The sequence below is a fragment of the Varanus komodoensis genome, unplaced genomic scaffold (genome assembly GCF_004798865.1).
Source record: "Varanus komodoensis strain SLA01 unplaced genomic scaffold, ASM479886v1 scaffold67, whole genome shotgun sequence".
Lineage (NCBI taxonomy): Eukaryota > Metazoa > Chordata > Lepidosauria > Squamata > Varanidae > Varanus > Varanus komodoensis.
In genome coordinates this window covers 3,267,314-3,276,774 of record NW_025336308.1, presented here as the reverse complement: position 1 = coordinate 3,276,774, position 9,461 = coordinate 3,267,314, and positions in this window count along the sequence as shown.

Genomic DNA, 9,461 nt, shown 5'->3' with positions numbered 1-9,461 from the left:
ATCCTTTCTGCCCCTTCTAAACACACTCCAACCATCAGAATCATGCCAGAACACTTGGTTTTCCCAACCCTAACCCTACACTGGTGCACTCCCCTAACCCTAATATAGGGGTCAAGCTCCACTGAAAAGAGTGTGATTTTAAAAAAGCCTTCCTTGAGTAGCTTTTTCTGCCCAGCTCATCCTTTCTGCCCCTTCTAAACACACTCCAACCATCAGAATCATGCCAGGACACTTGGTTTTCCCAACCCTAACCCTACCCTGGTGCACTCCCCGAACCCTAATATAGGGGTCAAGTTCCACTGAAAAGAGTGTGATTTTAAAAAAGCCTTCCTTGAGTAGCTTTTTCTGCCCAGCTCATCCTTTCTGCCCCTTCTAAACACACTCCAACCATCAGAATCATGCCAGGACACTTGTTTTTCCCAACCCTAACCCTACCCTGGTGCACTCCCCTAACCCTCATATAGGGGTCAAGTTCCACTGAAAAGAGTGTGATTTTAAAAAAGCCTTCCTTGAGTAGCTTTTTCTGCCGAGCTCACCCTTTCTGCCCACTCCAAACACATTCCAGCCATCAGAATCATGTCAAGTCAGATGGGAGCCTCCCGGGCCATCTAGTCTGACCCCCGGTTCCACCCTGCTCTGCTCATGGCATGCCCACCATGTGCATGTCCAGCCTATCCTTGAGCACCCTCAACAATGGGGCTTCCACCACTTTCTGTGGAAGCCCATTTTATACCCTTGGCATCCTAAGGAAATGCAAAGAGAGCTCTCCATTGTGCTGAAGCCACATTTAGGCTGGGGCTCTGCACTGTTTGTGAGCTTTTTTAGGAGTCAGATTAAATGTAAGTCTAAATTTCAGAGTGGATACACCTCCTTGCTTACATTGGCATCTTCATCCTCCAATGGGAAGATTGGCTCCAGTTGCTGTCTGCCTGTTTTATGCAGCCATATTCAAAACCTTCCATGTCCAAGGTTAATTTATAAAATATATGAGTACTACCTCTAGGTGGAGCTCTTTGATTAAAAATAGAATTTAACAAGGTGAAAAATGCAAAGGAAGGGACTGGAGAGCAAGGTGCAATTTTCAGGCAGCAGAGAGAAAACTAGAAGTGTGACTGATTCGCACCCTTTGGAATCTCCATTGCCTCATTTCTGAACATCTTCAGTCTCAAAATACTTCACCAAACGTGCTGGTTACATACAGAATTTAAATGAGAGGGTCATGGTGGCATCCATCAAATCCATCGAATAGGGAATGCCGAGCTCAGGATAAAAGCCTGGCACAGAGAGGCTCAGAGTAATCCTTGGATAAAGCGGTCTCTCTGTCGCTCCACAAGCAAGAAGCGGGATGCTTCAGCGATCTCGCAGAGTAGCTTCTTCGGCCTGTCCCAACCTGGGGCCAGCCACATAAATCCTACTTAGGATGCACCCATTGAAATGAATGGGGTACAAGACAGCTATGGCTAACTTAAGCCCATCCGCAGGTAGGATCTCATTATTGTTATCTTCATTATCATTGTTAACATTATATAGGTCTAAATACCACTTACCATATTTAAAATATCTGTTACTGGTGCCCCCTTTCACCTCTTGACCCTAAACCTTCTGCACGCAGAACTTTCACTGTGGGTGCCTCGAGGTGCCTCTTTATAACCAGCTGCACTCAGGCGATGCATCTCCATGGCGCTGGCGCTGCCCGAGGAGGAGGAGGCCGAGGGTGCAGGGCAGGCGATGGGCCAGGGGACTGCTCTTTCGTCCTCCCCACACTGGGCAGAAGGGGGGGGCAAGTGAGGTCACCGTGTGAAGTAGGAAGTCAATCTCTGGTAGAACTGGTCCCGAAAGCTGGCTCTCCTTTCCCCCAGGGATTCCTAGGCGCTCTGTTCCTTATCTGGACAATTGATGGGGTACAGGAATTCACTGCGAATTCACGCCGTGGATTTCCAGGTCATGCCTGTGTATAGACGTGAATGGAGCATTTATTGCGGTGCCCCCGCGAGCCTCCACTGTAAGGAGAGCGAGTCCCGAGGAAGGGCTGACCTCCCCACAAGGCCACCCGTGTCCTCACTTGGAAGTGGGGTGCACAGGCAAGTATCGCCTTTTCCCCCACATCTTCCATGTGACCTGAAAGCCACTGGCCTGGAGTTCCCCATCACTTGCAATACGAAGAAATGCAGCTTAGTTTCTAAATAAAGAAAGCGAATCAATCAAAAAGCAAAGAGCTGTCTACCTCAAAGGACGGTGTATTTTTTTTTAATATTTGTCTTCAAACCAGCCTAGCGACCACAGAGGTATTGAGCAAACGAGGAACTGCACTTGACACCAGGAAACTGAGAATCACAAGTTGATCGGAGTTTTCAGAAAAAGAAAAGGAATGATATGAAGGGGAAGTGAAAAAGAACAGAAATTTCTATGACTTTGGTTATTAGAGTTAGCTAACCTATCCCTCATTATAAAATCTAATTTTGCACAAAAAGAATGGAAATATCATGTGTAAACAAATATAAGCAATGACAATGTTCTCATTAGAAGCGATTTCTTCAGATGGAGATTGACAGGACAATTAGGGGAGCTTCGCATCCACAGGTTTGCGGCAGCTAGCATAGGTGATGAAGGGGGCACCTTTTTTCCTCTTTCCCCCCATACATCCCAAACTGATGGAAATAATTATGCCAGCACTGGGAGTAGGTTTGGACCAATTGCCTTAGTGTGATCAAAGGCATGACACAAAAGGAAAAGAGACCTGGAGGGCAGAGGAAAGAAACAGACTCAGGCAATTGATTCTGTTACAATGTTCAAAATTTAAATTCATCAGAAGCAGATCTAAGCAGAATGAAAGGCCTGAATGAAAGGCCTGAAGTTTCTTACCCCTTGGTAATCTCAACAGGTCTATTTGGTAGCAGGAGAAAGTGTGCTCTCAGCTAGGCCAGAGGTGGGCAGAATGTAGATTTGAATCTAGGGGAAATCTTTGGGTGATTTGCAATAGATTAGCAAGAATTCGGGACTGCCACTGGTTTAGCAATAATGGCAGCTGTAAAACGATTTCCTCATGCCCCAAAGCATACTGCTGAAATAAGGAAAGCGTGAAGTACCCAGGAGTAGATCTTTTGCTACTGTGAACTGCAGTTAGTCCTGGCACTCAGCTTTCTGGGCTCAGGATTCGAACTGCATGTCTTTTCACCAGAAGTAGGTCATGGATCACAGGGTTCTGATTTGAAAAAGAACCCAAAGCAGTGTTGCTCACAAAACAATTAACTGATCAACAGTACCCTTTTATTGATGGCTCGTTCAGTGGGGCTTAATCCCAGGAAGGAAGCCTCAGGTGAAAGGGGCTCCTGGGGGCCCTGAAAGCTCTTTTGGAATTCAGCCTCCATCGCTGGAGCCACGCAGGGAAGTGGGGCGTGAGGACAGAGACGCCTCCGAGGGTGCCGCCTACCCGGGCCATGACCCCCGGGAGCTGCGTGGCTACTGGGGAGGGTTAGAAACCTAATAATAAATAAATAGCCGCCTCTCACTGGGTTGCTGTGATGTGCTCTCCGCAGATGGCCTGGAAACTTCAGCAGGTCCAAAATGGGGAGACCAGATTGCTAGTGAGGACGGGTCGATATTCTATTATCCTAACCTTCTTTGATCTACACTGGCTTTTAGTTCATTTCCAGGCCCAGTTTAAAACATCAGCATTATTATTATTATTATTATTATTATTATTATTGGTGAATTGCTCAGAGGACTTTGCATTGGGCAGTATAGAAATATAAGCAATAAATAAATGAAACATCCTTGCCTGAATGCAAGAAGGAGGAAGGAAGGATGTTCACCCAGGCAGTGTTTAACCATCACTCATTATCCTCTTTGTTTTTGACCTTGCCCAGGGAAGCATCTTGCACACAATTGCTGTCAGTTTAGACCACAAAACAGGGAAGTCTTCCAAAGAGAGAAAAACCAAAAAGGCCCCGCTCTGAAGAACAGAAATCACTCCAGTTTTGAGGAAACAGATTCATGAAGTGCCTTGAACTCTGCCTAGATCCCTGAAGGGTTGTGTATCCTCTTACATCCATTGCTCTGTGTTCACATGCATTCCTTTGGTCAAGGGCAGGCAGAGGCATTTTGCTGCCTGAGGGGAAGGCCGCCGCGGTGCCCCAGGTCCCATATTCCACCGCGAGTGTCTTGCACCAGTTCTTGGAAGAAATCTGAACTGGTCGCACACAGGGGGCTTTTGCAATTAGGCTGTGGGACTCTTGAATCTCTTTCCCAAGGCCCCGGATCTATTCCATAGAACTGCGAATGTTCATCTATGCCAGTCTTTTATAGGATGCATCTTTTCTTGTTTATTTCATGTGTTTTGTGAACTGCCCAGAGAGCTTCTGGAGGAAGTGGAGCTGGTGAAAAGCCAAGCCCAGTTCAGTCAAAATTCTGCTTACTTTTGCAACTGCAGTGCAACAGGGAGGGACACATAGTAATCTTCCAATCAGCCAAAATCCCCCGAACGCGCTTTCCCTCGCCACTGCGCCTCCTCTTCTCATTCCTAGCTGATGAGTTTCCAGAAGAGGGCAGGCACACATATTAGTTATCCCAGCATGCATGACCTTCTGACTTCACGTTTTGTAATTTCTGCAGCCATTCTATTATTTGTTACTTCATTCTGTGAGCCTGTCATGTTCCCCACGAGAGACTTCCTGATGCGTATCTTTATGAACAATACTTCTCAATTTCCCTGGTGAATGGCATCATGTTTCTCTCCAAGGTCGCTAATGAAAACATGACCCCGAACCATCGCTCCCGACCGGCTGACAGACCGTGCAAGGGAGGCAAGAGGGTGGGCCTGCCATGGGGAGCCCCATGTTTGATTCCCCACGCAGCCATGGGGCTTGCTGGGTGACTTCGGGCCAATCCCTGACTCCCAGAACGGCCTACCTTGCAGGGGTGTTGTTGGGAGGAGAAAAGGGAGAGGAGGGCTTGTCCTCTGCGTGCAAAGGAGAGCGATTCCATGGGAGAAGAACCCTTGTGAGTCTATGCCAGCCATGCCAGAAGGATTGGTGGATTTTTTCCCTTCCTCCATTTTTGTTTGCAATTTCCCAACAATTGCCTCCAACGAAAGAGGAAATTTGCTACTCCAGCTTCAGTTCTGGCATTGCTTTCCCCCTGTTCTGGCTGGCTCTCAAGCGCCCCCCACCTGCCCTTGGAAATCACATGGGCTGCAGTATATGCCAGGCACCATTTTGAATATGCAACCCCCCATTGGAATGATGGGCTGGAGAGACTGCCATGTTGGGCAAACCAGGCCACTGAGGGTTATATGCGGATTAAACAGCTCTCGCATAACCCATGGTTTGTGATGGGGTCCTGGTGGCCTCTTCTGTTTCCTGTGTTGTATTTTATGTGGTTAGTTTGGCCTGTGCATACCAAGGTTGGGCATGAATGGAGTCTCCCCTTCATACCTGGACTGGTGTCTGAGCCCAGAGAGCTCTCCTTCCTTTCCAGTCCTTCAGGGATTCTGCTGGGACCAGAATTGCTTCTTGCAATGCAGAACCTTGGCTAAGAATCCCAGAAGCAGCTTTCCCGAGTGTCTCTCAGAAATCTAGATCGTAACCGGAGTCTCTTCTTCATATGCAGCCTGCAGCGTGTGGCAGAGGGGCAGAGGCGTGTTCCAGCCGAGGGATCCAACTGCTTTGATTTCATTACCGATTATGTCTTGGCCCATTTCCATCAGTAAAACAAGATCTAGTAATTTATTCTTCATGTTAGTGATCTTGAAAAAAAGTCTTGTTCAGTTTTCACTTGTCAGTTTCTTTCCTGCCCATACCTACAAGTTTATTCTCCATTAACAGCTAAAGTATGAGTAATCATTAAGTTGTGTGGATAGCATGGATTTGTGGTCAATTTGGATACAATTATTATTAACTTGAGAGACTCACTGAGAGATGTGGCGATAAATGGAGTGACAGGGCTGACTAATGAATAACCAGCTGTGTAAATCTTTGCACTTACAGGGGCATTTAGGAAAGCGAGAGGCAGTCACTTTTCTGTATGTATTTATTCATTAATTTATTGCATTTGTACCCTGCCCCACAGCCAGAAGGCTCTCTGGGCAGCTCACAGCATAAACAATCATAAACAATAATACAGATGAAAATAGAAAATGCCCAAGGGCTGCAGGCAGGAGGGTGGGGCAGGTGCCTTCCCAGAGCTCTGGGACTCAGCCCAAGATCTTGTAGACCTTCCTGCAACCCCGCCACCGATTCATCCAGAGCTTTTCTCCAGTCCCTCCACCACCTGACTTGGGAGGAGGGAGAGCTTTTTTAGGTGTTGCTATTCTTAAACAACCGGGAGCCAGAAATCCTTGCCAATTTATTACAAGCCACCAGGAGATCTCGATCCACCGTCTGTCCTTCTGTCTCTGCTTAAGCCCGCTGAGTTTGAGGGACTGGGGCACTTACCGGCAATGCAGCTGCGGCCTTAAAGGCTTTAGAGACTTTTTGTAAGCTCCAGCCAGTCATCTAGAGAAAAACGTTTACAGTCGTGTGCAATTAGAGTTTAGGCTGGGCACCTCCTCAATTAGGCAATGAAACATTGAAGCCCTAAATAGTTGGTTCTAGAGACTGATTCATGACAGATTCCTTTAGCTCCTCTTTGGTTTACATTTCCTTTTTTATGTTTGGTGTCATCTGCTTCTCTTTAAGTAGTTCCTTATTAGTCACTGGCCATCTTTGCTAATTTAGGATTAACTCCGGCACTTAGCTATTCATGCAGACGTGGCGTTGAAGTCCAGGGTCAGCCAGACCAGGTTTCCTGATACCTTCCCTCATTGCACGCCTACAAGCAGACACTTTGAAATGAGGAAGCGAATGGAGAAAGGGCTGAGAGGAATCGGAGCAAAAGCCAGACTCTGCAGTTCAGGTCGTCAGGCATTTTTAAAGGGATTTTGGGTGCAATCCTATACATGTTTAGAGAGAAGAGATCCTACAGCTCCCGGTGTTCCTCAGTCACCAAGTTTGGGGATTCATGCCTATGAGCTTACCATCTAATTTTCTTTTTTTCCTTTATTCCCTTTAGTATTTGTTCTTGCATCACAGTGTAATAGTTTGTAAGACAACATCAGTACAATAAAAATATTATTTGTGGAGAGACCTGAATCCCTTTTTGGCAAAGTTGTATTTGGGATGACCAGAGTATATTTAGACTGCAGTCTAATTTTTTTGTTCAGAGAGCTGTAGGTAGTATTATAAAACAACCATTAGTATATGAATACACCCATGTATGAACATTTTTATCAAAGTCTGCTCTGAGGGCTTTTGCTGAAGAATAGCTAAAAAACTTATTTATGGCTTTATCAGAAATACTGAACACAAATCCTTTTTGGAGGAGGCCTGTATTTGATTAAGAAAGCAATATTAATATGCTGAAAAATAGGATTTAAAACTGGCTGTCGAAGCAGCAGCTAAATGGCGATATAATGAAGCCGGCTCATGTCACAGAAACAGTCAGGAAAGAGGTAAGATTGGGTGGGGGTTAGAGAACAAGGTAAATGTTGAGCAATCCCTCAGAGACTCAAATTGAATTGGAGAACGGCTGAGGCAGTATTAGCTAATTCCGTTGGTTGCAACAACTCGTCCTGATCTTGTGACCACACCGGAAAAAAGGGGCCTTTACAAGAGAGCAGGACAATGTGCCACCTTTAATTTAAAATCACTCCTGCGCCTTCACAATATACATATTTTCCTGGAACTCACCGATCACTGGGCCAAGGCTTAACAGACAATATATACCAACCACCGTGGCCTTTCTTTACTGGGTGGAGCTTTTGGCCAACTGGATTTTTTGAGCAAGAACATCTTATCTAACCATTATTATTTTAATAATGGATTGGAACCCTTCCAGTGAAGCGCTGTGCAAACCGTGATCAAAAAATATATGGAATAAACCAGGGCAAAGTTGAGCAGTTTTTCAATGCCATAAATTAAATGGCAACAGGGAACTCACAATTACTAGACTACTTGTGTATGTTGAAATGTGTATTTGCAGTTGGCCGGGACATGCGCAGCTGGGCAAGGACTCGGCATACAGCACGAAAGGGAACCAAACCACCGTGAAATTCCTGGTCAGGGTGGAGTTCCGCAGAATGGGGCTTGTTGAGTAAGCGTATGCGTTCTTCTGGCTCTTGCTGCTTGGGCCGGTTCTGGTTACAGATTATGCCAAGTTTGACGGCAAACTAAACTTATGGTCACGATACATCAGCTGCCAGGGGCTCTAGGACAGATTTCAGGCTCACGCGGTGCTGTTGGTCCAACAGGGCCAGACGTGAGGAACAAGCATTATGAGGTCTAATTCAAGGGTGGCAACAAGGTCTAAAATGGTAGCTGGCGATAAGAAGGGCAAAAAAGAGAGACTATTCCAGGGTAGGCAGGAGGTCAGAGTCCAAGCAGGATAGCCGAAGACAGCAGCCCTTGGTTTGAAGGTACGAGTCCGAAATTCAGGTGAAGACTCGACCCCAAATGAGGGCAGAGTGGAGGCCTTGTGGGTGCCCAGCAGCGTTCGGAGCAGCCGTTTTCTGCACTGGGGGAAACGCACTGCCATTCGGTCCTCACTATCGTAATCACGCAACATATACGTCCAGATTAGCACGCCCGAATTGTATGCAAGTCCTCTCTTTGGGTGACGGATTTCCACATTTTCTGGATATGCATTAGTGGCCGTGCTTGTTCCAAGGGTAACAGTGCAGAGAAAGAGAAGGTATTGATTATCGTTATCAGTATGTCTGTATGTGTAGTACCTGAAGCTCTGCGGGTGGTTTTCTGCAGTTCATAAAATAGAATAGAAATACAATATTAAAATACAGGTAACAGTAAAATATCGTAAAACGTACCCCACAGACTTTGAAACCAAATTTTAAAAGCGCCAATAGCTAACACAAATGAAATTCAGCTCAAGATCTGCCAGTAGATCATTCTCCAGCTGCAACAGGCCTCCTTTTGCTCTTAGGCTGAAGTTCACACCGTGGTTTTAGTTTTACTCGGCCTTTTGGAATCCGATTGTCCCTTAAGCACCATCCCAAAGGTGTCAAGTCAGCGGGTGGCTCTTTGGATTAACCTGCAGACGCCCCCTTTGATGGCTTGCGGTTTAGGTGAGCGCCAAGAGGGCGAGTCAAGACTTGCCTTCTACTGAGCTCCTTCCCTGTGGATGCAGGATGTGCCGGGCTGCTTTGTTTTGTACTAGACACAAAAATGCACCCGTTGGAGCCTGGTGCAGATGTTGAACACTTACAGTGGAAGAATTCGAAGTCCAGGAACTTGTGCGCTGAGAACAAAACTACAATCCACATTCCTTCTACAACAACATCCAGTCCTGCTAAGCCCAGCAGCCCAAGTCAGCGAAAGGGGTTCCCTTTGAGGCTGCTCTAGTTCAAAAACGAAGAGTCAGAAATCATCCGGTAGCTCTTTCTCTAGGGAGAGAAACCCCTTGACCCCCCC